General features: G+C 43.7%; 1 long non-coding RNA gene across 38 annotated transcripts in view; it reads left to right on the top strand.

Annotated features, from left to right (window-relative positions):
* Positions 1-26,305, top strand: part of LOC307187927 — a 3,519,425-nt gene that overhangs the window by 1,587,773 nt on the left and 1,905,347 nt on the right. The window contains exon 6 of one of the 38 annotated variants that reach the window (XR_013828754.1): positions 17,787-17,864. The exons of the other annotated variants lie outside the window; for them this stretch is intronic. This is a non-coding gene — a long non-coding RNA (uncharacterized lncRNA). The remainder of the gene's footprint in view (positions 1-17,786; positions 17,865-26,305) is intronic. 38 annotated transcript variants of the gene reach the window in all.

Raw genomic sequence — 26,305 nt, 5'->3', positions numbered from 1 at the left:
GCAACACCGCAGGATGGCTTCAGGCCCTAATCTGGATCCGGCCCGGCATGCTGAGCCTTTGCTTAATTCCTCTTCCTGGTGGGAAATGAGAGTTAAATTTGCCCGTCCAGACACCTCCAGCTAGCCTCTCATTGGTTCTCGCTATTCCTGTTCATCTTCCGCAGAAATTGCAAACTGGGCCAAACAGGAGGTTAAAGGGACTGACTCTCCAAGTGGGGAGAGTGTTAGTAAAGCGTCTGGAATGTTGCACCCGAGTACCAGGGGAGGAAAACTGAGACATATTTGAACACGTCTCCCGATCACATGGTTGATCATACTCTAGGTTCCACATGCATGTTTTAGCTGAAGGAAGAATACCTTAAACCTGGGTAGTTGAAACCCGTGGAATGGGTACCATGCAATATGACTTCAAAGGGTCTTCATTTGCTCACCGAACCTCTCCAATCCTATCACTGCTGCGTTTATGCCCCTGTACACATGCTTGATTCTCTTTCGGAGACATAGCAATCCATAGGTTTTAAGATACTTACAAGTCAGGTACATTCTTAGGCGTTTAATATGCGGTGTTGAGTCCATTTCGTTGAGCAAGGAGTAGCTCTTGTCTATTCCATATTTGGCTTAAGGAACTTTATCTGTGCTCATTTCAATCTCTGGTTTTATGCAGCACCCCAACTCACCTTTACCCTTAAGCAAGCATAAGTTGGTTTTCTAACTTTGAGACCCTGTTCTGTTCTGTAATTCAGTTCCTGTGTAGCCAAGTTTCCATTCCGTGTATTACTGATATCTTATGATGTTTCTTTTTCTGTGTGACTTATTTCAGTTAGAATCATCATACCTGAATCCACTCATTGTGCTGCTAAGGGCCTGATGACATAGATTTCATTGCTGAGAGATATTGCTTTGTAAGTGAATACCACAACTTCTTTATCCATTTTTCACTTTCTGCGATGTTGAACTTGTACTGTAAACGAGGTTCTTGTAAACAGAGCCGTTCCAAACTTTGGGGTGGCTGTGTCTTTTTGATTTTAATTTCCCTAAGCTATAGGACCATAAGTGGCAGTGCCCTAGGCTCTGTTGCTTTGTTTTTTAGATGTTTCAGGAAACACCATACACTTCTCCCGAGTGTCTGTTGGCAATTTACATCCCGCCCATCAGCATAACAAGGCTCCCAGTTCTCCATGGCCTGTCCTGCCTTTCTGGATTTTACACTTTTTTCAGATGGCCCTTTTGACCGGGGGAAGTGAGACTTCATTGTAGTGCAGATTTCCTTTGCAAGCTTGCTTGGTTGGCCAAAAAGGGCGTATGCGTTTTTTCCTGAATATATTCAGGAAAAAACGCATACGCCCTTTTTGGCCAAGTGCATCATTGTGGACGTTCTGCCTCTTTTCCTATGCTTTCAATGCAATTCCAGTCTACCTCCTGAAATCGGTTTCCTGCAATTCTGCCCCGCTTTCAAGTCCTCTTGGCAGCCTTACTTCAGTCTATTTTTGGACGATAGCTGTCATTTATAACTCTGCAAGTTTGTGAATTACAGTGCCCCTGAGCTCCTTTCTTCAACTCGCTTTCTTGTGACCTGGCCGCAACACCGCAGGATGGCTTCAGGCCCTAAACTGTTTGCGGCCCGGCATGCTGAGCCTTTGGTTAATTCCTCTTCCTGGTGGGAAATGAGAGTTAAATTTGCCCGACCAGACACCTCCAGCTAGCCTCTCATTGGTTCTCGCTATTCCTGTTCATCTTCCGCAGAAATTGCAAACTGGGCCAAACAGGAGGTTAAAGGGACTGACTCTGCAAGTGGGGAGAGTGTTAGTAAAGCGTCTGGAATGTTGCACCCGAGTACCAGGGGAGGAAAACTGAGACATATTTGAACATGTCTCCCGATCACATGGTTGATCATACTCTAGGTTCCACATGCATGTTTTAGCTGAAGGAAGAATACCTTAAACCTGGGTAGTTGAAACCCGTGGAATGGGTACCATGCAATATGCCTTCAAAGGGTCTTCATTTGCTCACCGAACCTCTCCAATCCTATCACTGCTGCGTTTATGCCCCTGTACACATGCTTGATTTTCTTTCGGAGACATAGCAATCCATAGGTTTTAAGATACTTACTAGTCAGGTACATTCTTAGGCGTTTAATATGCGGTGTTGAGTCCATTTCGTTGAGCAAGGAGTAGCTCTTGTCTATTCCATATTTGGCTTAAGGAACTTTATCTGTGCTCATTTCAATCTCTGGTTTTATGCAGCACCCCAACTCACCTTTACCCTTAAGCAAGCATAAGTTGGTTTTCTAAATTTGAGACCCTGTTCTGTTCTGTAATTCAGTTCCTGTGTAGCCAAGTTTCCATTCCGTGTATTACTGATATCTTATGATGTTTCTTTTTCTGTGTGACTTATTTCAGTTAGAATCATCATACCTGAATCCACTCATTGTGCTGCTAAGGGCCTGATGACATAGATTTCATTGCTGAGTGATATTGCTTTGTAAGTGAATACCACAACTTCTTTATCCATTTTTCACTTTCTGCAATGTTGAACTTGTACTGTAAACGAGGTTCTTGTAAACAGAGCCGTTCCAAACTTTGGGGTGGCTGTGTCTTTTTGATTTTAATTTCCCTAAGCTATAGGACCATAAGTGGAAGTGCCCTAGGTTCTGTTGCTTTGTTTTTTAGATGTTTCAGGAAACACCATACACTTCTCCCGAGTGGTTGTTGGCAATTTACATCCCGCCCATCAGCATAACAAGGCTCCCAGTTCTCCATGGCCTGTCCTGCCTTTCTGGATTTTACACTTTTTTCAGATGGCCCTTTTGACCGGGGGGAAGTGAGACTTCATTGTAGTGCAGATTTCCTTTGCAAGCTTGCTTGGTTGGCCAAAAAGGGCGTATGCGTTTTTTCCTGAATATATTCAGGAAAAAACGCATACGCCCTTTTTGGCCAAGTGCATCATTGTGGACGTTCTGCCTCTTTTCCTATGCTTTCAATGCAATTCCAGTCTACCTCCTGAAATCGGTTTCCTGCAATTCTGCCCCGCTTTCAAGTCCTCTTGGCAGCCTTACTTCAGTCTATTTTTGGACGATAGCTGTCATTTATAACTCTGCAGGTTTGAGAATTACAGTGTCCCAGAGCTCCTTTCTTCAACTCGCTTTCTTTTGACCTGGCCGCAACACCGCATGATGGCTTCAGGCCCTAATCTGGTTCCGGCACGGCACGCTGAGCCTTTGGTTATTTCCTCTTCCTGGTGGGAAATGAGAGTTAAATTTGCCCGTCCAGACACCTCCAGCTAGCCTCCCATTGGTTCTCGGTATTCCTGTTCATCTTCCGCAGAAATTGCAAACTGGGCCAAACAGGAGGTTAAAGGCACGGACTCTCCAAGTGGGGAGAGTGTTAGTAAAGCGTCTGGAATGTTGCACCCGAGTACCAGGGGAGGAAAACTGAGACATATTTGAACACGTCTCCCGTTCAAATGGTTGATCATACTTGGGTTCCACATGCATGTTTTAGCTGAAGGAAGAATACCTTAAACCTGGAGAGTTGAGACCCGTGTAATGGGTACCATGCAATATGACTTCAAAGGGTCTTCATTTGCTCACCGAACCTCTCCAATCCTATCACTGCAGCGTTTATGCCCCTGAACACATGCTTGATTCTCTTTCGGAGACATAGCAATCCATAGGTTTTAAGATACTTACTAGTCAGGCACATTCTTAGGCGTTTAATATGCGGTGTTGAGTCCATTTCGTTGAGCAAGGAGTAGCTCTTGTCTATTCCATATTTGACTTAAGGAACTTTATCTGTGCTCATTTCAATCTCTGGTTTTATGCAGCACCCCAACTCACCTTTACCCTTAAGCAAGCATAGTTGGTTTTCTAAATTTGAGACCCTGTTCTGTTCTGTAATTCAGTTCCTGTGTAGCCAAGTTTACATTCCGTGTATTACTGATATCTTATGATGTTTCTTTTTCTGTGTGACTTACTTCAATTAGAATCATCATACCTGAATCCACTCATTGTGCTGCTAAGGGCCTGATGACACAGATTTCATTGCTGAGTGATATTGCTTTGTAAGTAAATACCACAACTTCTTTATCCATTTTTCACTTTCTGCGATGTTGAACTTGTACTGTAAACGAGGTTCTTGTAAACAGAGCCGTTCCAAACTTTAGGGTGGCTGTGTCTTTTTGATTTTAATTTCCCTAAGCTATAGGACCATAAGTGGCAGTGCCCTAGGCTCTGTTGCTTTGTTTTTTAGATGTTTCAGGAAACACCATACACTTCTCCCGAGTGTCTGTTGGCAATTTACATCCCGCCCATCAGCATAACAAGGCTCCCAGTTCTCCATGGCCTGTCCTGCCTTTCTGGATTTTACACTTTTTTCAGATGGCCCTTTTGACCGGGGGGAAGTGAGACTTCATTGTAGTGCAGATTTCCTTTGCAAGCTTGCTTGGTTGGCCAAAAAGGGCGTATGCGTTTTTTCCTGAATATATTCAGGAAAAAACGCATACACCCTTTTTGGCCAAGTGCATCATTGTGGACGTTCTGCCTCTTTTCCTATGCTTTCAATGCAATTCCAGTCTACCTCCTGAAATCGGTTTCCTGCAATTCTGCCCCGCTTTCAAGTCCTCTTGGCAGCCTTACTTCAGTCTATTTTTGGACGATAGCTGTCATTTATAACTCTGCAGGTTTGTGAATTACAGTGCCCCTGAGCTCCTTTCTTCAACTCGCTTTCTTGTGACCTGGCCGCAACACCGCAGGATGGCTTCAGGCCCTAATCTGGTTCCGGCACGGCACGCTGAGCCTTTGGTTATTTCCTCTTCCTGTTGGGAAATGAGAGTTAAATTTGCCCGTCCAGACACCTCCAGCTAGCCTCTCATTGGTTCTCGCTATTCCTGTTCATCTTCCGCAGAAATTGCAAACTGGGCCAAACATTAGGTTAAAGGCGCTGACTCTCCAAGTGGGGAGAGTGTTAGTAAAGCGTCTGGAATGTTGCACCCGAGTACCAGGGGAGGAAAACTGAGACATATTTGAACACGACTCCCGATCACATGGTTGATCATACTCTGGGTTCCCCATGCCTGTTTTAGCTGAAGGAAGAATACCTAAAACCTGGGTAATTGAAACCCGTGGAATGGGTACCATGCAATATGACTTCAAAGGGTCTTCATTTGCTCACCGAACCTCTCCAATCCTATCACTGCTGCGTTTATGCCCCTGTACACATGCTTGATTCTCTTTCGGAGACATAGCAATCCATAGGTTTTAAGATACTTACTAGTCAGGTACATTCTTAGGCGTTTAATATGCGGTGTTGAGTCCATTTCGTTGAGCAAGGAGTGGCTGTTGTCTATTCCATATTTGGCTTAAGGAACTTTATCTGTGCTCATTTCAATCTCTGGTTTTATGCAGCACCCCAACTCACCTTTACCCTTAAGCAAGCATAAGTTGGTTTTCTAAATTTGAGACCCTGTTCTGTTCTGTAATTCAGTTCCTCTGTAGCCAAGTTTCCATTCCGTGTATTACTGATATCTTATGATGTTTCTTTTTCTGTGTGACTTATTTCAGTTAGAATCATCATACCTGAATCCACTCATTGTGCTGCTAAGGGCCTGATGACATAGATTTCATTGCTGAGTGATATTGCTTTGTAAGTGAATACCACAACTTCTTTATCCATTTTTCACTTTCTGCGATGTTGAACTTGTACTGTAAACGAGGTTCTTGTAAACAGAGCCGTTCCAAACTTTGGGGTGGCTGTGTCTTTTTGATTTTAATTTCCCTAAGCTATAGGACCATAAGTGGAAGTGCCCTAGGCTCTGTTGCTTTGTTTTTTAGATGTTTCAGGAAACACCATACACTTCTCCCGAGTGGTTGTTGGCAATTTACATCCCGCCCATTAGCATAACAAGGCTCCCTGTTCTCCATGGCCTGTCCTGCCTTTCTGGATTTTACACTTTTTTCAGATGGCCCTTTTGACCGGGGGGAAGTGAGACTTCATTGTAGTGCAGATTTCCTTTGCAAGCTTGCTTGGTTGGCCAAAAAGGGCGTATGCGTTTTTTCCTGAATATATTCAGGAAAAAACGCATACGCCCTTTTTGGCCAAGTGCATCATTGTGGACGTTCTGCCTCTTTTCCTATGCTTTCAATGCAATTCCAGTCTACCTCCTGAAATCGGTTTCCTGCAATTCTGCCCCGCTTTCAAGTCCTCTTGGCAGCCTTACTTCAGTCTATTTTTGGACGATAGCTGTCATTTATAACTCTGCAGGTTTGAGAATTACAGTGTCCCAGAGCTCCTTTCTTCAACTCGCTTTCTTTTGACCTGGCCGCAACACCGCAGGATGGCTTCAGGCCCTAATCTGGTTCCGGCACGGCACGCTGAGCCTTTGGTTATTTCCTCTTCCTGGTGGGAAATGAGAGTTAAATTTGCCCGTCCAGACACCTCCAGCTAGCCTCTCATTGGTTCTCACTATTCCTGTTCATCTTCCGCAATAATTGCAAACTGGGCCAAACAGGAGGTTAAAGGGACTGACTCTCCAAGTGGGGAGAGTGTTAGTAAAGCGTCTGGAATGTTGCACCCGAGTACCAGGGGAGGAAAACTGAGACATATTTGAACACGTCTCCCGATCACATGGTTGATCATACTCTAGGTTCCACATGCATGTTTTAGCTGAAGGAAGAATACCTTAAAGCTGGGTAGTTGAAACCCGTGGAATGGGTACCATGCAATATGACTTCAAAGGGTCTTCATTTGCTCACCGAACCTCTCCAATCCTATCACTGCTGCGTTTATGCCCCTGTACACATGCTTGATTCTCTTTCGGAGACATAGCAATCCATAGGTTTTACGATACTTACTAGTCAGGTACATTCTTAGGCGTTTAATATGCGGTGTTGAGTCCATTTCGTTGAGCAAGGAGTAGCTCTTGTCTATTCCATATTTGGCTTAAGGAACTTTATCTGTGCTCATTTCAATCTCTGGTTTTATGCAGCACCCCAACTCACCTTTACCCTTAAGTAAGAATAAGTTGGTTTTCTAAATTTGAGACCCTGTTCTGTTCTGTAATTCAGTTCCTGTGTAGCCAAGTTTCCATTCCGTGTATTACTGATATCTTATGATGTTTCTTTTTCTGTGTGAATTATTTCAGTTAGAATCATCATACCTGAATCCACTCATTGTGCTGCTAAGGGCCTGATGACACAGATTTCATTGCTGAGTGATATTGCTTTGTAAGTAAATACCACAACTTCTTTATCCATTTTTCACTTTCTGCGATGTTGAACTTGTACTGTAAACGAGGTTCTTGTAAACAGAGGCGTCCCAAACTTTGGGGTGGCTGTGTCTTTTTGATTTTAATTTCCCTAAGCTATAGGACCATAAGTGGCAGTGCCCTAGGCTCTGTTGCTTTGTTTTTTAGATGTTTCAGGAAACACCATACACTTCTCCCGAGTGTCTGTTGGCAATTTACATCCCGCCCATTAGCATAACAAGGCTCCCAGTTCTCCATGGCCTGTCCTGCCTTTCTGGATTTTACACTTTTTTCAGATGGCCCTTTTGACCGGGGGGAAGTGAGACTTCATTGTAGTGCAGATTTCCTTTGCAAGCTTGCTTGGTTGGTCAAAAAGGGCGTATGCGTTTTTTCCTGAATATATTCAGGAAAAAACGCATACGCCCTTTTTGGCCAAGTGCATCATTGTGGACGTTCTGCCTCTTTTCCTATGCTTTCAATGCAATTCCAGTCTACCTCCTGAAATCGGTTTCCTGCAATTCTGCCCCGCTTTCAAGTCCTCTTGTCAGCCTTACTTCAGTCTATTTTTGGACGATAGCTGTCATTTATAACTCTGCAGGTTTGTGAATTACAGTGCCCCTGAGCTCCTTTCTTCAACTCGCTTTCTTGTGAGCTGGCCGCAACACCGCAGGATGGCTTCAGGCCCTAATCTGGTTCCGGCACGGCACGCTGAGCCTTTGGTTATTTCCTCTTCCTGGTGGGAAATGAGAGTTAAATTTGCCCGTCCAAACACCTCCAGCTAGTCTCTCATTGGTTCTCGCTATTCCTGTTCATCTTCCGCAGAAATTGTAAACTGGGCCAAACCGGAGGTTAAAGGCGCTGACTCTCTAAGTGGGGAGAGTGTTAGTAAAGCGTCTGGAATGTTGCACCCGAGTACCAGGGGAGGAAAACTGAGACATATTTGAACACGTCTCCCGTTCACATGGTTGATCATACTTGGGTTCCACATGCATGTTTTAGCCGAAGGAAGAATACCTTAAACCTGGAGAGTTAAGACCCGTGTAATGGGTACCATGCAATATGACTTCAAAGGGTCTTCATTTGCTCACCGAACCTCTCCAATCCTATCACTGCTGCGTTTATGCCCCTGTACACATGCTTGATTCTCTTTCGGAGACATAGCAATCCATAGGTTTTAAGATACTTACTAGTCAGGCACATTCTTAGGCGTTTAATATGCGGTGTTGTGTCCATTTCGTTGAGCAAGGAGTAGCTCTTGTCTATTCCATATTTGACTTAAGGAACTTTATCTGTGCTCATTTCAATCTCTGGTTTTATGCAGCACCCCAACTCACCTTTACCCTTAAGCAAGCATAGTTGGTTTTCTAAATTTGAGACCCTGTTCTGTTCTGTAATTCAGTTCCTGTGTAGCCAAGTTTACATTCCGTGTATTACTGATATCTTATGATGTTTCTTTTTCTGTGTGACTTACTTCAGTTAGAACCATTATACCTGAATCCACTCATTGTGCTCCTAAGGGCCTGATGACACAGATTTCATTGCTGAGTGATATTGCTTTGTAAGTAAATACCACAACTTCTTTATCCATTTTTCACTTTCTGTGATGTTGAACTTGTACTGTAAACGAGGTTCTTGTAAACAGAGCCGTTCCAAACTTTGGGGTGGCTGTGTCTTTTTGATTTTAATTTCCCTAAGCTATAGGACCATAAGTGGAAGTGCCCTAGGTTCTGTTGCTTTGTTTTTTAGATGTTTCAGGAAACACCATACACTTCTCCCGAGTGGTTGTTGGCAATTTACATCCCGCCCATCAGCATAACAAGGCTCTCAGTTCTCCATGGCCTGTCCTGCCTTTCTGGATTTTACACATTTTTCTGATGGCCCTTTTGACCGGGGGGAAGTGAGACTTCATTGTAGTGCAGATTTCCTTTGCAAGCTTGCTTGGTTGGCCAAAAAGGGCGTATGCGTTTTTTATTCCTGTTCATCTTCCGCAGAAATTGCAAACTGGGCCAAACAGGAGGTTAAAGGCGCTGACTCTCCAAGTGGGGAGAGTGTTAGTAAAGCGTCTGGAATGTTGCACCCGAGTACCAGGGGAGGAAAACTGAGACATATTTGAACACGTCTCCCGTTCACATGGTTGATCATACTTGGGTTCCACATGCATGTTTTAGCTGAAGGAAGAATACCTTAAACCTGGAGAGTTAAGACCCGTGTAATGGGTACCATGCAATATGACTTCAAAGGGTCTTCATTTGCTCACCGAACCTCTCCAATCCTATCACTGCTGCGTTTATGCCCCTGTACACATGCTTGATTCTCTTTCGGAGACATAGCAATCCATAGGTTTTAAGATACTTACTAGTCAGGTACATTCTTAGGCATTTAATATGCGGTGTTGAGTCCATTTCGTTGAGCAAGGAGTAGCTTTTATCTATTCCATATTTGACTTAAGGAACTTTATCTGTGCTCATTTCAATCTCTGGTTTTATGCAGCACCCCAACTCACCTTTACCCTTAAGCAAGCATAAGTTGGTTTTCTAAATTTGAGACCCTGTTCTGTTCTGTAATTCAGTTCCTGTGTAGCCAAGTTTACATTCCGTGTATTACTGATATCTTATGATGTTTCTTTTTCTGTGTGACTTATTTCAGTTAGAATCATCATACCTGGATCCACTCATTGTGATGCTAAGGGCCTGATGACATAGATTTCATTGCTGAGTGATATTGCTTTGTAAGTAAATACCACAACTTCTTTATCCATTTTTCACTTTCTGCGATGTTGAACTTGTACTGTAAACGAGGTTCTTGTAAACAGAGCCGTTCCAAACTTTGGGGTGGCTGTGTCTTTTTGATTTTAATTTCCCTAAGCTATAGGACCATAAGTGGAAGTGCCCTAGGTTCTGTTGCTTTGTTTTTTAGATGTTTCAGGAAACACCGTACACTTCTCCCGAGTGGTTGTTGGCAATTTACATCCCGCCCATCAGCATAACAAGGCTCCCAGTTCTCCATGGCCTGTCCTGCCTTTCTGTATTTTACACTTTTTTCAGATGGCCCTTTTGACCGGGGGGAAGTGAGACTTCATTGTAGTGCAGATTTCCTTTGCAAGCTTGCTTGGTTGGCCAAAAAGGGCGTATGCGTTTTTTCCTGAATATATTCAGGAAAAAACGCATACGCCCTTTTTGGCCAAGTGCATCATTGTGGACGTTCTGCCTCTTTTCCTATGCTTTCAATGCAATTCCAGTCTACCTCCTGAAATCGGTTTCCTGCAATTCTGCCCCGCTTTCAAGTCCTCTTGGCAGCCTTACTTCAGTCTATTTTTGGACGATAGCTGTCATTTATAACTCTGCAGGTTTGTTAATTACAGTGCCCCTGAGCTCCTTTCTTCAACTCGCTTTCTTTTGAGCTGGCCGCAACACCGCAGGATGGCTTCAGGCCCTAATCTGGTTCCGGCCCGGCATGCTGAGCCTTTGGTTAATTCCTCTTCCTGGTGGGAAATGAGAGTTAAATTTGCCCGTCCAGACACCTCCAGCTGCCTCTCATTGGTTCTCGCTATTCCTGTTCATCTTCCGCAGAAATTGCAAACTGGGCCAAACAGGAGGTTAAAGGGACTGACTCTCCAAGTGGGGAGAGTGTTAGTAAAGCGTCTGGAATGTTGCACCTGAGTACCAGGGGAGGAAAACTGAGACATATTTGAACACGTCTCCCGATCACATGGTTGATCATACTCTAGGTTCCACATGCATGTTTTAGCTGAAGGAAGAATACCTTAAACCTGGGTAGTTGAAACCCGTGGAATGGGTACCATGCAATATGACTTCAAAGGGTCTTCATTTGCTCACCGAACCTCTCCAATCCTATCACTGCTGCGTTTATGCCCCTGTACACATGCTTGATTCTCTTTCGGAGACATAGCAATCCATAGGTTTTAAGATACTTACAAGTCAGGTACATTCTTAGGCGTTTAATATGCGGTGTTGAGTCCATTTCGTTGAGCAAGGAGTAGCTCTTGTCTATTCCATATTTGGCTTAAGGAACTTTATCTGTGCTCATTTCAATCTCTGGTTTTATGCAGCACCCCAACTCACCTTTACCCTTAAGCAAGCATAAGTTGTTTTTCTAAATTTGTGACCCAGTTCTGTTCTGTAATTCAGTTCCTGTGTAGCCAAGTTTCCATTCCGTGTATTACTGATATCTTATGATGTTTCTTTTTCTGTGTGACTTATTTCAGTTAGAATCATCATACCTGAATCCACTCATTCTGCTGCTAAGGGCCTGATGACATAGATTTCATTGCTGAGTGATATTGCTTTGTAAGTGAATACCACAACTTCTTTATCCATTTTTCACTTTCTGCGATGTTGAACTTGTACTGTAAACGAGGTTCTTGTAAACAGAGCCGTTCCAAACTTTGGGGTGGCTGTGTCTTTTTGATTTTAATTTCCCTAAGCTATAGGACCATAAGTGGAAGTGCCCTAGGTTCTGTTGCTTTGTTTTTTAGATGTTTCAGGAAACACCATACACTTCTCCCGAGTGGTTGTTGGCAATTTACATCCCGCCCATCAGCATAACAAGGCTCCCTGTTCTCCATGGCCTGTCCTGCCTTTCTGGATTTTACACTTTTTTCAGATGGCCCTTTTGACCGGGGGGAAGTGAGACTTCATTGTAGTGCAGATTTCCTTTGCAAGCTTGCTTGGTTGGCCAAAAAGGGCGTATGCGTTTTTTCCTGAATATATTCAGGAAAAAACGCATACGCCCTTTTTGGCCAAGTGCATCATTGTGGACGTTCTGCCTCTTTTCCTATGCTTTCAATGCAATTCCAGTCTACCTCTTGAAATCGGTTTCCTGCAATTCTGCCCCGCTTTCAAGTCCTCTTGGCAGCCTTACTTCAGTCTATTTTTGGACGATAGCTGTCATTTATAACTCTGCAGGTTTGTGAATTACAGTGCCCCTGAGCTCCTTTCTTCAACTCGCTTTCTTGTGACCTGGCCGCAACACCGCAGGATGGCTTCAGGCCCTAATCTGGTTCCGGCACGGCACGCTGAGCCTTTGGTTATTTCCTCTTCCTGGTGGGAAATGAGAGTTAAATTTGCCCGTCCAAACACCTCCAGCTAGTCTCTCATTGGTTCTCGCCATTCCTGTTCATCTTCCGCAGAAATTGCAAACTGGGCCAAACAGGAGGTTAAAGGCGCTGACTCTCCAAGTGGGGAGAGTGTTAGTAAAGCGTCTGGAATGTTGCACCCGAGTACCAGGGGAGGAAAACTGAGACATATTTGAACACGTCTCCCGATCACATGGTTGATCATACTCTAGGTTCCTCATGCATGTTTTAGCTGAAGGAAGAATACCTTAAACCTGGGTAGTTGAAACCCGTGGAATGGGTACCATGCAATATGACTTCAAAGGGTCTTCATTTGCTCACCGAACCTCTCCAATCCTATCACTGCTGCGTTTATGCCCCTGTACACATGCTTGATTCTCTTTCGGAGACATAGCAATCCATAGGTTTTAAGATACTTACAAGTCAGGTACATTCTTAGGCGTTTAATATGCGGTGTTGAGTCCATTTCGTTGAGCAAGGAGTAGCTCTTGTCTATTCCATATTTGGCTTAAGGAACTTTATCTGTGCTCATTTCAATCTCTGGTTTTATGCAGCACCCCAACTCACCTTTACCCTTAAGCAAGCATAAGTTGTTTTTCTAAATTTGTGACCCAGTTCTGTTCTGTAATTCAGTTCCTGTGTAGCCAAGTTTCCATTCCGTGTATTACTGATATCTTATGATGTTTCTTTTTCTGTGTGACTTATTTCAGTTAGAATCATCATACCTGAATCCACTCACTGTGCTGCTAAGGGCCTGATGACATAGATTTCATTGCTGAGTGATATTGCTTTGTAAGTGAATACCACAACTTCTTTATCCATTTTTCACTTTCTGCGATGTTGAACTTGTACTGTAAACGAGGTTCTTGTAAACAGAGCCGTTCCAAACTTTGGGGTGGCTGTGTCTTTTTGATTTTAATTTCCCTAAACTATAGGACCATAAGTGGAAGTGCCCTAGGTTCTGTTGCTTTGTTTTTTAGATGTTTCAGGAAACACCATACACTTCTCCCGAGTGGTTGTTGGCAATTTACATCCCGCCCATCAGCATAACAAGGCTCCCAGTTCTCCATGGCCTGTCCTGCCTTTCTGGATTTTACACTTTTTTCAGATGGCCCTTTTGACCGGGGGGAAGTGAGACTTCATTGTAGTGCAGATTTCCTTTGCAAGCTTGCTTGGTTGGCCAAAAAGGGCGTATGCGTTTTTTCCTGAATATATTCAGGAAAAAACGCATACGCCCTTTTTGGCCAAGTGCATCATTGTGGACGTTCTGCCTCTTTTCCTATGCTTTCAATGCAATTCCAGTCTACCTCCTGAAATCGGTTTCCTGCAATTCTGCCCCGCTTTCAAGTCCTCTTGGCAGCCTTACTTCAGTCTATTTTTGGACGATAGCTGTCATTTATAACTCTGCAGGTTTGTGAATTACAGTGCCCCTGAGCTCCTTTCTTCAACTTGCTTTCTTGTGACCTGGCCGCAACACCGCAGGATGGCTTCAGGCCCTAATCTGGTTCCGGCACGGCATGCTGAGCCTTTGGTTATTTCCTCTTCCTGGTGGGAAATGAGAGTTAAATTTGCCCGTCCAGACACCTCCAGCTAGTCTCTCATTGGTTCTCGCTATTCCTGTTCATCTTCCGCAGAAATTACAAACTGGGCCAAACAGGAGGTTAAAGGCGCTGACTCTCCAAGTGGGGAGAGTGTTAGTAAAGCGTCTGGAATGTTGCACCCGAGTACCAGGGGAGGAAAACTGAGACATATTTGAACACGTCTCCCGTTCACATGGTTGATCATACTTGGGTTCCACATGCATGTTTTAGCTGAAGGAAGAATACCTTAAACCTGGAGAGTTAAGACCCGTGTAATGGGTACCATGCAATATGACTTCAAAGGGTCTTCATTTGCTCACCGAACCTCTCCAATCCTATCACTGCTGCGTTTATGCCCCTGTACACATGCTTGATTCTCTTTCGGAGACATAGCAATCCATAGGTTTTAAGATACTTACTAGTCAGGTACATTCTTAGACGTTTAATATGCGGTGTTGAGTCCATTTCGTTGAGCAAGGAGTAGCTCTTGTCTATTCCATATTTGACTTAAGGAACTTTATCTGTGCTCATTTCAATCTCTGGTTTTATGCAGCACCCCAACTCACCTTTCCCCTTGAGCAAGCATAAGTTGGTTTTCTAAATTTGAGACCCTGTTCTGTTCTGTAATTCAGTTCCTGTGTAGCCAAGTTTACATTCCGTGTATTACTGATATCTTATGATGTTTCTTTTTCTGTGTGACTTATTTCAGTTAGAATCATCATACCTGAATCCACTCATTGTGATGCTAAGGGCCTGATGACATAGATTTCATTGCTGAGTGATATTGCTTTGTAAGTAAATACCACAACTTCTTTATCCATTTTTCACTTTCTGCGATGTTGAACTTGTACTGTAAACGAGGTTCTTGTAAACAGAGCCGTTCCAAACTTTGGGGTGGCTGTGTCTTTTTGATTTTAATTTCCCTAAGCTATAGGACCATAAGTGGAAGTGCCCTAGGTTCTGTTGCTTTGTTTTTTAGATGTTTCAGGAAACACCATACACTTCTCCCGAGTGTCTGTTGGCAATTTACATCCCGCCCATCAGCATAACAAGGCTCCCAGTTCTCCATGGCCTGTCCTGCCTTTCTGGATTTTACACTTTTTTCAGATGGCCCTTTTGACCGGGGGGAAGTGAGACTTCATTGTAGTGCAGATTTCCTTTGCAAGCTTGCTTGGTTGGCCAAAAAGGGCGTATGCGTTTTTTCCTGAATATATTCAGGAAAAAACGCATACGCCCTTTTTGGCCAAGTGCATCATTGTGGACGTTCTGCCTCTTTTCCTATGCTTTCAATGCAATTTCAGTCTACCTCCTGAAATCGGTTTCCTGCAATTCTGCCCCGCTTTCAAGTCCTCTTGGCAGCCTTACTTCAGTCTATTTTTGGACGATAGCTGTCATTTATAACTCTGCAGGTTTGTGAATTACAGTGCCCCTGAGCTCCTTTCTTCAACTCGCTTTCTTTTGAGCTGGCCGCAACACCGCAGGATGACTTCAGGCCCTAATCTGGTTCCGGTACGGCATGCTGAGCCTCTGGTTATTTCCTCTTCCTGTTGGGAAATGAGAGTTAAATTTGCCCGTCCAGACACCTCCAGCTAGCCTCTCATTGGTTCTCGCTATTCCTGTTCATCTTCCGCAGAAATTGCAAACTGTGCCAAACACGAGGTTAAAGGCGCTGACTCTCCAAGTGGGGAGAGTGTTAGTAAAGCATCTGGAATGTTGCACCCGAGTACCAAGGGAGGAAAACTGAGACATATTTGAACACGTCTCCCGATCACATGGTTGATCATACTCTGGGTTCCACATGCATGTTTTAGCTGAAGGAAGAATACCTAAAACCTGGGTAATTGAAACCCGTGGAATGGGTACCATGCAATATGACTTCAAAGGGTCTTCATTTGCTCACCGAACCTCTCCAATCCTATCACTGCTGCGTTTATGCCCCTGTACACATGCTTGATTCTCTTTCGGAGACATAGCAATCCATAGGTTTTAAGATACTTACTAGTCAGGTACATTCTTAGGCGTTTAATATGCGGTGTTGGGTCCATTTCGTTGAGCAAGGAGTGGCTCTTGTCTATTCCATATTTGGCTTAAGGAACTTTATCTGTGCTCATTTCAATCTCTGGTTTTATGCAGCAACCGAACTCACCTTTCCCCTTAAGCAAGCATAAGTTTGTTTTCTAAATTTGAGAACCTGTTCTGTTTTGGAATTCAGTTCCTGTGTAGCCAAGTTTACATTCCGTGTATTAGTGATATCTTATGATGTTTCTTTTTCTGTGTGACTTATTTCAGTTAGAATCATCGTATCTGAATCTACTCATTATGCTGCTACGTGCCTGATGACATAGATTTCATTGCTGAGTGATACTGCATTGTACGTAAGTACCACAAGTTCTTTATCCATTTTTCACTTTCTGCGATGTTGAACTTGTACGGTAAAAGAGGTTCTTGTAAACAGAGCCGTTCCAAACTTTGGGGTGGCTGTGTCTTTTTGATTTTAATTTCCCTAAGCTATAGGACCATAAGTGGAAGTGCCCTAGGCTCTGTTGCTTTGTTTTTTAGATGTTTCAGGAAACACCATACACTTCTCCCAAGTGTCTGTTGGCAATTTACATCCCGCCCATCAGCATAACAAGGCTCCCAGTTCTCAATGGCCTGTACTGCCTTTCTGGATTTTACACTTTTTTCAGATGGCCCTTTTGACCAGGGGGAAGTGAGACTTCATTGTAGTGCAGATTTCCTTTGCAAGCTTGCTTGGTTGGCCAAAAAGTGCGTATGCGTTTTTTCCTGAATATATTTAGGAAAAAACGCATACGCCCTTTTTGGCCAAGTGCATTATTGTGGACGTTCTGCCTCTTTTCCTATGCTTTCAATGCAATTCCAGTCTACCTCCTGAAATCGGTTTCCTGCAATTCTGCCCCGCTTTCAAGTCCTCTTGGCAGCCTTACTTCAGTCTATTTTTGGACGATAGCTGTCATTTATAACTCTGCAGGTTTGTGAATTACAGTGCCCCTGAGCTCCTTTCTTCAACTCAGTTTCTTTTGAGCTGGCCGCAACACCGCAGGATGGCTTCAGGCCGTAATCTGGTTCCGGCACGGCACGCTGAGCCTTTGGTTAATTCCTCTTCCTGGTGGGAAATGAGAGTTAAATTTGCCCGTCCAGACACCTCCAGCTAGTCTCTCATTGGTTCTCGCTATTCCTGTTCATCTTCCGCAGAAATTGCAAACTGGGCCAAACAGGAGGTTAAAGGGACTGACTCTCCAAGTCGGGAGAGTGTTAGTAAAGCGTCTGGAATGTTGCACCCGAGTACCAGGGGAGGAAAACTGAGACATATTTGAACACGTCTCCCGTTCACATGGTTGATCATACTTGGGTTCCACATGCATGTTTTAGCTGAAGGAAGAATACCTTAAACCTGGAGAGTTAAGACCCGTGGAATGGGTACCATGCAATATGACTTCAAAGGGTCTTCATTTGCTCACCGAACGTCTCCAATCCTATCACTGCTGCGTTTATGCCCCTGTACACATGCTTCATTCTCTTTCGGAGACATAGCAATCTATAGGTTTTAAGATACTTACAAGTCAGGTACATTCTTAGGCGTTTAATATGCGGTGTTGAGTCCATTTCGTTGAGCAAGGAGTAGCTCTTGTCTATTCCATATTTGGCTTAAGGAACTTTATCTGTGCTCATTTCAATCTCTGGTTTTATGCAGCACCCCAACTCACCTTTACCCTTAAGCAAGCATAAGTTGTTTTTCTAAATTTGTGACCCAGTTCTGTTCTGTAATTCAGTTCCTGTGTAGCCAAGTTTCCATTCCGTGTATTCCAGATATCTTATGATATTTCTTTTTCTGTGTGACTTATTTCAGTTAGAATCATCATACCTGAATCCACTCATTGTGCTGCTAAGGACCTGATGACATAGATTTCATTGCTGAGTGATATTGCTTTGTAAGAGAATACCACAACTTCTTTATCCATTTTTCACTTTCTGCGATGTTGAACTTGTACTGTAAACGAGGTTCTTGTAAACAGAGCCGTTCCAAACTTTGGGGTGGCTGTGTCTTTTTGATTTTAATTTCCCTAAGCTATAGGACCATAAGTGGAAGTGCCCTAGGCTCTGTTGCTTTGTTTTTTAGATGTTTCAGGAAACACCATACACTTCTCCCGAGTGGTTGTTGGCAATTTACATCCCGCCCATCAGCATAACAAGGCTCCCAGTTCTCCATGGCCTGTCCTGCCTTTCTGGATTTTACACTTTTTTCAGATGGCCCTTTTGACCGGGGGGAAGTGAGACTTCATTGTAGTGCAGATTTCCTTTGCAAGCTTGCTTGGTTGGCCAAAAAGGGCGTATGCGTTTTTTCCTGAATATATTCAGGAAAAAACGCATACGCCCTTTTTGGCCAAGTGCATCATTGTGGACGTTCTGCCTCTTTTCCTATGCTTTCAATGCAATTCCAGTCTACCTCCTGAAATCGGTTTCCTGCAATTCTGCCCCGCTTTCAAGTCCTCTTGGCAGCCTTACTTCAGTCTATTTTTGGACGATAGCTGTCATTTATAACTCTGCAGGTTTGTGAATTACAGTGCCCCTGAGCTCCTTTCTTCAACTCGCTTTCTTGTGACCTGGCCGCAACACCGCAGGATGGCTTCAGGCCCTAATCTGGTTCCGGCACGGCACGCTGAGCCTTTGGTTATTTCCTCTTCCTGGTGGGAAATGAGAGTTAAATTTGCCCGTCCAGACACCTCCAGCTAGCCTCTCATTGGTTCTCGCTATTCCTGTTCATCTTCCGCAGAAATTGCAAACTGGACCAAACAGGAGGTTAAAGGCGCTGACTCTCCAAGTGGGGAGAGTGTTAGTAAAGTGTCTGGAATGTTGCACCTGAGTACCAGGGGAGGAAAACTGAGACATATTTGAACACGTCTCCCGTTCACATGGTTGATCATACTTGGGTTCCACATGCATGTTTTAGCTGAAGGAAGAATACCTTAAACCTGGAGAGTTGAGACCCGTGTAATGGGTACCATGCAATATGACTTCAAAGGGTCTTCATTTGCTCACCGAACCTCTCCAATCCTATCACTGCTGCGTTTATGCCCCTGTACACATGCTTGATTCTCTTTCGGAGACATAGCAATCCATAGGTTTTAAGATACTTACTAGTCAGGCACATTCTTAGGCGTTTAATATGCGGTGTTGAGTCCATTTCGTTGAGCAAGGAGTAGCTCTTGTCTATTCCATATTTGACTTAAGGAACTTTATCTGTGCTCATTTCAATCTCTGGTTTTATGCAGCACCCCAACTCACCTTTACCCTTAAGCAAGCATAGTTGGTTTTCTAAATTTGAGACCCTGTTCTGTTCTGTAATTCAGTTCCTGTGTAGCCAAGTTTACATTCCGTGTATTAGTGATATCTTATGATGTTTCTTTTTCTGTGTGACTTACTTCAGTTAGAATCATCATACCTGAATCCACTCATTGTGCTGCTAAGGGCCTGATGACACAGATTTCATTGCTGAGTGATATTGCTTTGTAAGTAAATACCACAACTTCTTTATCCATTTTTCACTTTCTGCGATGTTGAACTTGTACTGTAAACGAGGTTCTTGTAAACAGAGGCGTCCCAAACTTTGGGGTGGCTGTGTCTTTTTGATTTTAATTTCCCTAAGCTATAGGACCATAAGTGGAAGTGCCCTAGGTTCTGTTGCTTTGTTTTTTAGATGTTTCAGGAAACACCATACACTTCTCCCGAGTGTCTGTTGGCAATTTACATCCCGCCCATCAGCATAACAAGGCTCCCAGTTCTCCATGGCCTGTCCTGCCTTTCTGGATTTTACACTTTTTTCAGATGGCCCTTTTGACCGGGGGGAAGTGAGACTTCATTGTAGTGCAGATTTCCTTTGCAAGCTTGCTTGGTTGGCCAAAAAGGGCGTATGCGTTTTTTCCTGAATATATTCAGGAAAAAACGCATACACCCTTTTTGGCCAAGTGCATCATTGTGGACGTTCTGCCTCTTTTCCTATGCTTTCAATGCAATTTCAGTCTACCTCCTGAAATCGGTTTGCTGCAATTCTGCCCCGCTTTCAAGTCCTCTTGGCAGCCTTACTTCAGTCTATTTTTGGACGATAGCTGTCATTTATAACTCTGCAGGTTTGTGAATTACAGTGCCCCTGAGCTCCTTTCTTCAACTCGCTTTCTTTTGAGCTGGCCGCAACACCGCAGGATGACTTGAGGCCCTAATCTGGTTCCGGCCCGGCATGCTGAGCCTTTGGTTAATTCCTCTTCCTGGTGGGAAATGAGAGTTAAATTTGCCCGTCCAGACACCTCCAGCTAGCCTCTCATTGGTTCTCGCTATTCCTGTTCATCTTCCGCAGAAATTGCAAACTAGGCCAAACAGGAGGTTAAAGGGACTGACTCTCCAAGTGGGGAGAGTGTTAGTAAAGCGTCTGGAATGTTGCACCCGAGTACCAGGGGAGGAAAACTGAGACATATTTGAACACGTCTCCCGATCACATGGTTGATCATACTCTAGGTTCCACATGAATGTTTTAGCTGAAGGAAGAATACCTTAAACCTGGGTAGTTGAAACCCGTGGAATGGGTACCATGCAATATGACTTCAAAGGGTCTTCATTTGCTCACCGAACCTCTCCAATCCTATCACTGCTGCGTTTATGCCCCTGTACACATGCTTGATTCTCTTTCGGAGACATAGCAATCTATAGGTTTTAAGATACTTACAAGTCAGGTACATTCTTAGGCGTTTAATATGCGGTGTTGAGTCCATTTCGTTGAGCAAGGAGTAGCTCTTGTCTATTCCATATTTGACTTAAGGAACTTTATCTGTGCTCATTTCAATCTCTGGTTTTATGCAGCACCCCAACTCACCTTTACCCTTAAGCAAGCATAAGTTGTTTTTCTAAATTTGTGACCCAGTTCTGTTCTGTAATTCAGTTCCTGTGTAGCCAAGTTTACATTCCGTGTATTACTGATATCTTATGATGTTTCTTTTTCTGTGTGACTTATTTCAGTTAGAATCATCATACCTGAATCCACTCATTGTGATGCTAAGGGCCTGATGACATAGATTTCATTGCTGAGTGATATTGCTTTGTAAGTAAATACCACAACTTCTTTATCCATTTTTCACTTTCTGTGATGTTGAACTTGTACTGTAAACGAGGTTCTTGTAAACAGAGGCATCCCAAACTTTGGGGTGGCTGTGTCTTTTTGATTTTAATTTCCCTAAGCTATAGGACCATAAGTGGAAGTGCCCTAGGCTCTGTTGCTTTGTTTTTTAGATGTTTCAGGAAACACCATACACTTCTGCAGAGTGTCTGTTGGCAATTTACATCCCGCCCATCAGCATAACAAGGCTCCCAGTTCTCCATGGCCTGTCCTGCCTTTCTGGATTTTACACTTTTTTCAGATGGCCCTTTTGACCGGGAGGAAGTGAGACTTCATTGTAGTGCAGATTTCCTTTGCAAGCTTGCTTGGTTGGCCAAAAAGGGCGTATGCGTTTTTTCCTGAATATATTCAGGAAAAAACGCATACGCCCTTTTTGGCCAAGTGCATCATTGTGGACGTTCTGCCTCTTTTCCTATGCTTTCAATGCAATTCCAGTCTACCTCCTGAAATCGGTTTCCTGCAATTCTGCCCCGCTTTCAAGTCCTCTTGGCAGCCTTACTTCAGTATGTTTTTGGACGATAGCTGTCATTTATAACTCTGCAGGTTTGTGAATTACAGTGCCCCTGAGCTCCTTTCTTCAACTCGCTTTCTTTTGAGCTGGCCGCAACACCGCAGGATGGCTTCAGGCCCTAATCTGGTTCCGGTACGGCACGCTGAGCCTTTGGTTATTTCCTCTTCCTTGTGGGAAATGAGAGTTAAATTTGCCCGTCCAGACACCTCCAGCTAGCCTCTCATTGGTTCTCGCTATTCCTGTTCATCTTCCGCAGAAATTGCAAACTGGACCAAACAGGAGGTTAAAGGCGCTGACTCTCCAAGTGGGGAGAGTGTTAGTAAAGCGTCTGGAATGTTGCACCTGAGTACCAGGGGAGGAAAACTGAGACATATTTGAACACGTCTCCCGTTCACATGGTTGATCATACTTGGGTTCCACATGCATGTTTTAGCTGAAGGAAGAATACCTTAAACCTGGAGAGTTGAGACCCGTGTAATGGGTACCATGCAATATGACTTCAAAGGGTCTTCATTTGCTCACCGAACCTCTCCAATCCTATCACTGCTGCGTTTATGCCCCTGTACACATGCTTGATTCTCTTTCGGAGACATAGCAATCCATAGGTTTTAAGATACTTACTAGTCAGGCACATTCTTAGGCGTTTAATATGCGGTGTTGAGTCCATTTCGTTGAGCAAGGAGTAGCTCTTGTCTATTCCATATTTGACTTAAGGAACTTTATCTGTGCTCATTTCAATCTCTGGTTTTATGCAGCACCCCAACTCACCTTTACCCTTAAGCAAGCATAGTTGGTTTTCTAAATTTGAGACCCTGTTCTGTTCTGTAATTCAGTTCCTGTGTAGCCAAGTTTACATTCCGTGTATTAGTGATATCTTATGATGTTTCTTTTTCTGTGTGACTTACTTCAGTTAGAATCATCATACCTGAATCCACTCATTGTGCTGCTAAGGGCCTGATGACACAGATTTCATTGCTGAGTGATATTGCTTTGTAAGTAAATACCACAACTTCTTTATCCATTTTTCACTTTCTGCGATGTTGAACTTGTACTGTAAACGAGGTTCTTGTAAACAGAGGCGTCCCAAACTTTGGGGTGGCTGTGTCTTTTTGATTTTAATTTCCCTAAGCTATAGGACCATAAGTGGAAGTGCCCTAGGTTCTGTTGCTTTGTTTTTTAGATGTTTCAGGAAACACCATACACTTCTCCCGAGTGTCTGTTGGCAATTTACATCCCGCCCATCAGCATAACAAGGCTCCCAGTTCTCCATGGCCTGTCCTGCCTTTCTGGATTTTACACTTTTTTCAGATGGCCCTTTTGACCGGGGGGTAGTGAGACTTCATTGTAGTGCAGATTTCCTTTGCAAGCTTGCTTGGTTGGCCAAAAAGGGCGTATGCGTTTTTTCCTGAATATATTCAGGAAAAAACGCATACGCCCTTTTTGGCCAAGTGCATCATTGTGGACGTTCTGCCTCTTTTCCTATGCTTTCAATGCAATTTCAGTCTACCTCCTGAAATCGGTTTGCTGCAATTCTGCCCCGCTTTCAAGTCCTCTTGGCAGCCTTACTTCAGTCTATTTTTGGACGATAGCTGTCATTTATAACTCTGCAGGTTTGTGAATTACAGTGCCCCTGAGCTCCTTTCTTCAACTCGCTTTCTTTTGAGCTGGCCGCAACACCGCAGGATGACTTGAGGCCCTAATCTGGTTCCGGCCCGGCATGCTGAGCCTTTGGTTAATTCCTCTTCCTGGTGGGAAATGAGAGTTAAATTTGCCCGTCCAGACACCTCCAGCTAGCCTCTCATTGGTTCTCGCTATTCCTGTTCATCTTCCGCAGAAATTGCAAACTAGGCCAAACAGGAGGTTAAAGGGACTGACTCTCCAAGTGGGGAGAGTGTTAGTAAAGCGTCTGGAATGTTGCACCCGAGTACCAGGGGAGGAAAACTGAGACATATTTGAACACGTCTCCCGATCACATGGTTGATCATACTCTAGGTTCCACATGAATGTTTTAGCTGAAGGAAGAATACCTTAAACCTGGGTAGTTGAAACCCGTGGAATGGGTACCATGCAATATGACTTCAAAGGGTCTTCATTTGCTCACCGAACCTCTCCAATCCTATCACTGCTGCGTTTATGCCCCTGTACACATGCTTGATTCTCTTTCGGAGACATAGCAATCTATAGGTTTTAAGATACTTACAAGTCAGGTACATTCTTAGGCGTTTAATATGCGGTGTTGAGTCCATTTCGTTGAGCAAGGAGTAGCTCTTGTCTATTCCATATTTGGCTTAAGGAACTTTATCTGTGCTCATTTCAATCTCTGGTTTTATGCAGCACCCCAACTCACCTTTACCCTTAAGCAAGCATAAGTTGTTTTTCTAAATTTGTGACCCAGTTCTGTTCTGTAATTCAGTTCCTGTGTAGCCAAGTTTCCATTCCGTGTATTACTGATATCTTATGATGTTTCTTTTTCTGTGTGACTTATTTCAGTTAGAATCATCATACCTGAATCCACTCATTGTGCTGCTAAGGGCCTGATGACATAGATTTCATTGCTGAGTGATATTGCTTTGTAAGTGAATACCACAACTTCTTTATCCATTTTTCACTTTCTGCGATGTTGAACTTGTACTGTAAACGAGGTTCTTATAAACAGAGCCGTTCCAAACTTTGGGGTGGCTGTGTCTTTTTGATTTTAATTTCCCTAAGCTATAGGACCATAAGTGGAAGTGCCCTAGGCTCTGTTGCTTTGTTTTTTAGATGTTTCAGGAAACACCATACACTTCTCCCGAGTGGTTGTTGGCAATTTACATCCCGCCCATCAGCATAACAAGGCTCCCAGTTCTCCATGGCCTGTCCTGCCTTTCTGGATTTTACACTTTTTTCAGATGGCCCTTTTGACCGGGGGGAAGTGAGACTTCATTGTAGTGCAGATTTCCTTTGCAAGCTTGCTTGGTTGGCCAAAAAGGGCGTATGCGTTTTTTCCTGAATATATTCAGGAAAAAACGCATACGCCCTTTTTGGCCAAGTGCATCATTGTGGACGTTCTGCCTCTTTTCCTATGCTTTCAATGCAATTCCAGTCTACCTCCTGAAATCGGTTTCCTGCAATTCTGCCCCGCTTTCAAGTCCTCTTGGCAGCCTTACTTCAGTCTATTTTTGGACGATAGCTGTCATTTATAACTCTGCAGGTTTGTGAATTACAGTGCCCCTGAGCTCCTTTCTTCAACTTGCTTTCTTGTGACCTGGCCGCAACACCGCAGGATGGCTTCAGGCCCTAATCTGGTTCCGGCACGGCACGCTGAGCCTTTGGTTATTTCCTCTTCCTGGTGGGAAATGAGAGTTAAATTTGCCCGTCCAAACACCTCCAGATAGTCTCTCATTGGTTCTCGCTATTCCTGTTCATCTTCCGCAGAAATTGCAAACTGGGCCAAACAGGAGGTTAAAGGCGCTGACTCTCCAAGTGGGGAGAGTGTTAGTAAAGCGTCTGGAATGTTGCACCTGAGTACCAGGGGAGGAAAACTGAGACATATTTGAACACGTCTCCCGTTCACATGGTTGATCATACTTGGGTTCCACATGCATGTTTTAGCTGAAGGAAGAATACCTTAAACCTGGAGAGTTAAGACCCGTGTAATGGGTACCATGCAATATGACTTCAAAGGGTCTTCATTTGCTCACCGAACCTCTCCAATCCTATCACTGCTGCGTTTATGCCCCTGTACACATGCTTGATTCTCTTTCGGAGACATAGCAATCCATAGGTTTTAAGATACTTACTAGTCAGGTACATTCTTAGGCGTTTAATATGCGGTGTTGAGTCCATTTCGTTGAGCAAGGAGTGGCTCTTGTCTATTCCATATTTGGCTTAAGGAACTTTATCTGTGCTCATTTCAATCTCTGGTTTTATGCAGCAACCGAACTCACCTTTCCCCTTAAGCAAGCATAAGTTGGTTTTCTAAATTTGAGAACCTGTTCTGTTTTGGAATTCAGTTCCTGTGTAGCCAAGTTTACATTCCGTGTATTAGTGATATCTTATGATGTTTCTTTTTCTGTGTGACTTATTTCAGTTAGAATCATCGTATCTGAATCTACTCATTATGCTGCTACGTGCCTGATGACATAGATTTCATTGCTGAGTGATACTGCATTGTACGTAAGTACCACAAGTTCTTTATCCATTTTTCACTTTCTGCGATGTTGAACTTGTACGGTAAAAGAGGTTCTTGTAAACAGAGCCGTTCCAAACTTTGGGGTGGCTGTGTCTTTTTGATTTTAATTTCCCTAAGCTATAGGACCATAAGTGGAAGTGCCCTAGGCTCTGTTGCTTTGTTTTTTAGATGTTTCAGGAAACACCATACACTTCTCCCAAGTGTCTGTTGGCAATTTACATCCCGCCCATCAGCATAACAAGGCTCCCAGTTCTCAATGGCCTGTACTGCCTTTCTGGATTTTACACTTTTTTCAGATGGCCCTTTTGACCAGGGGGAAGTGAGACTTCATTGTAGTGCAGATTTCCTTTGCAAGCTTGCTTGGTTGGCCAAAAAGGGCGTATGCGTTTTTTCCTGAATATATTCAGGAAAAAACGCATACGCCCTTTTTGGCCAAGTGCATTATTGTGGACGTTATGCCTCTTTTCCTATGCTTTCAATGCAATTCCAGTCTACCTCCTGAAATCGGTTTCCTGCAATTCTGCCC

Source organism: Stenella coeruleoalba (genome assembly GCF_951394435.1).
Source record: "Stenella coeruleoalba genome assembly, chromosome: 6".
NCBI lineage: Eukaryota > Metazoa > Chordata > Mammalia > Artiodactyla > Delphinidae > Stenella > Stenella coeruleoalba.
This window is presented reverse-complemented; position numbering and strand designations above follow the sequence as displayed.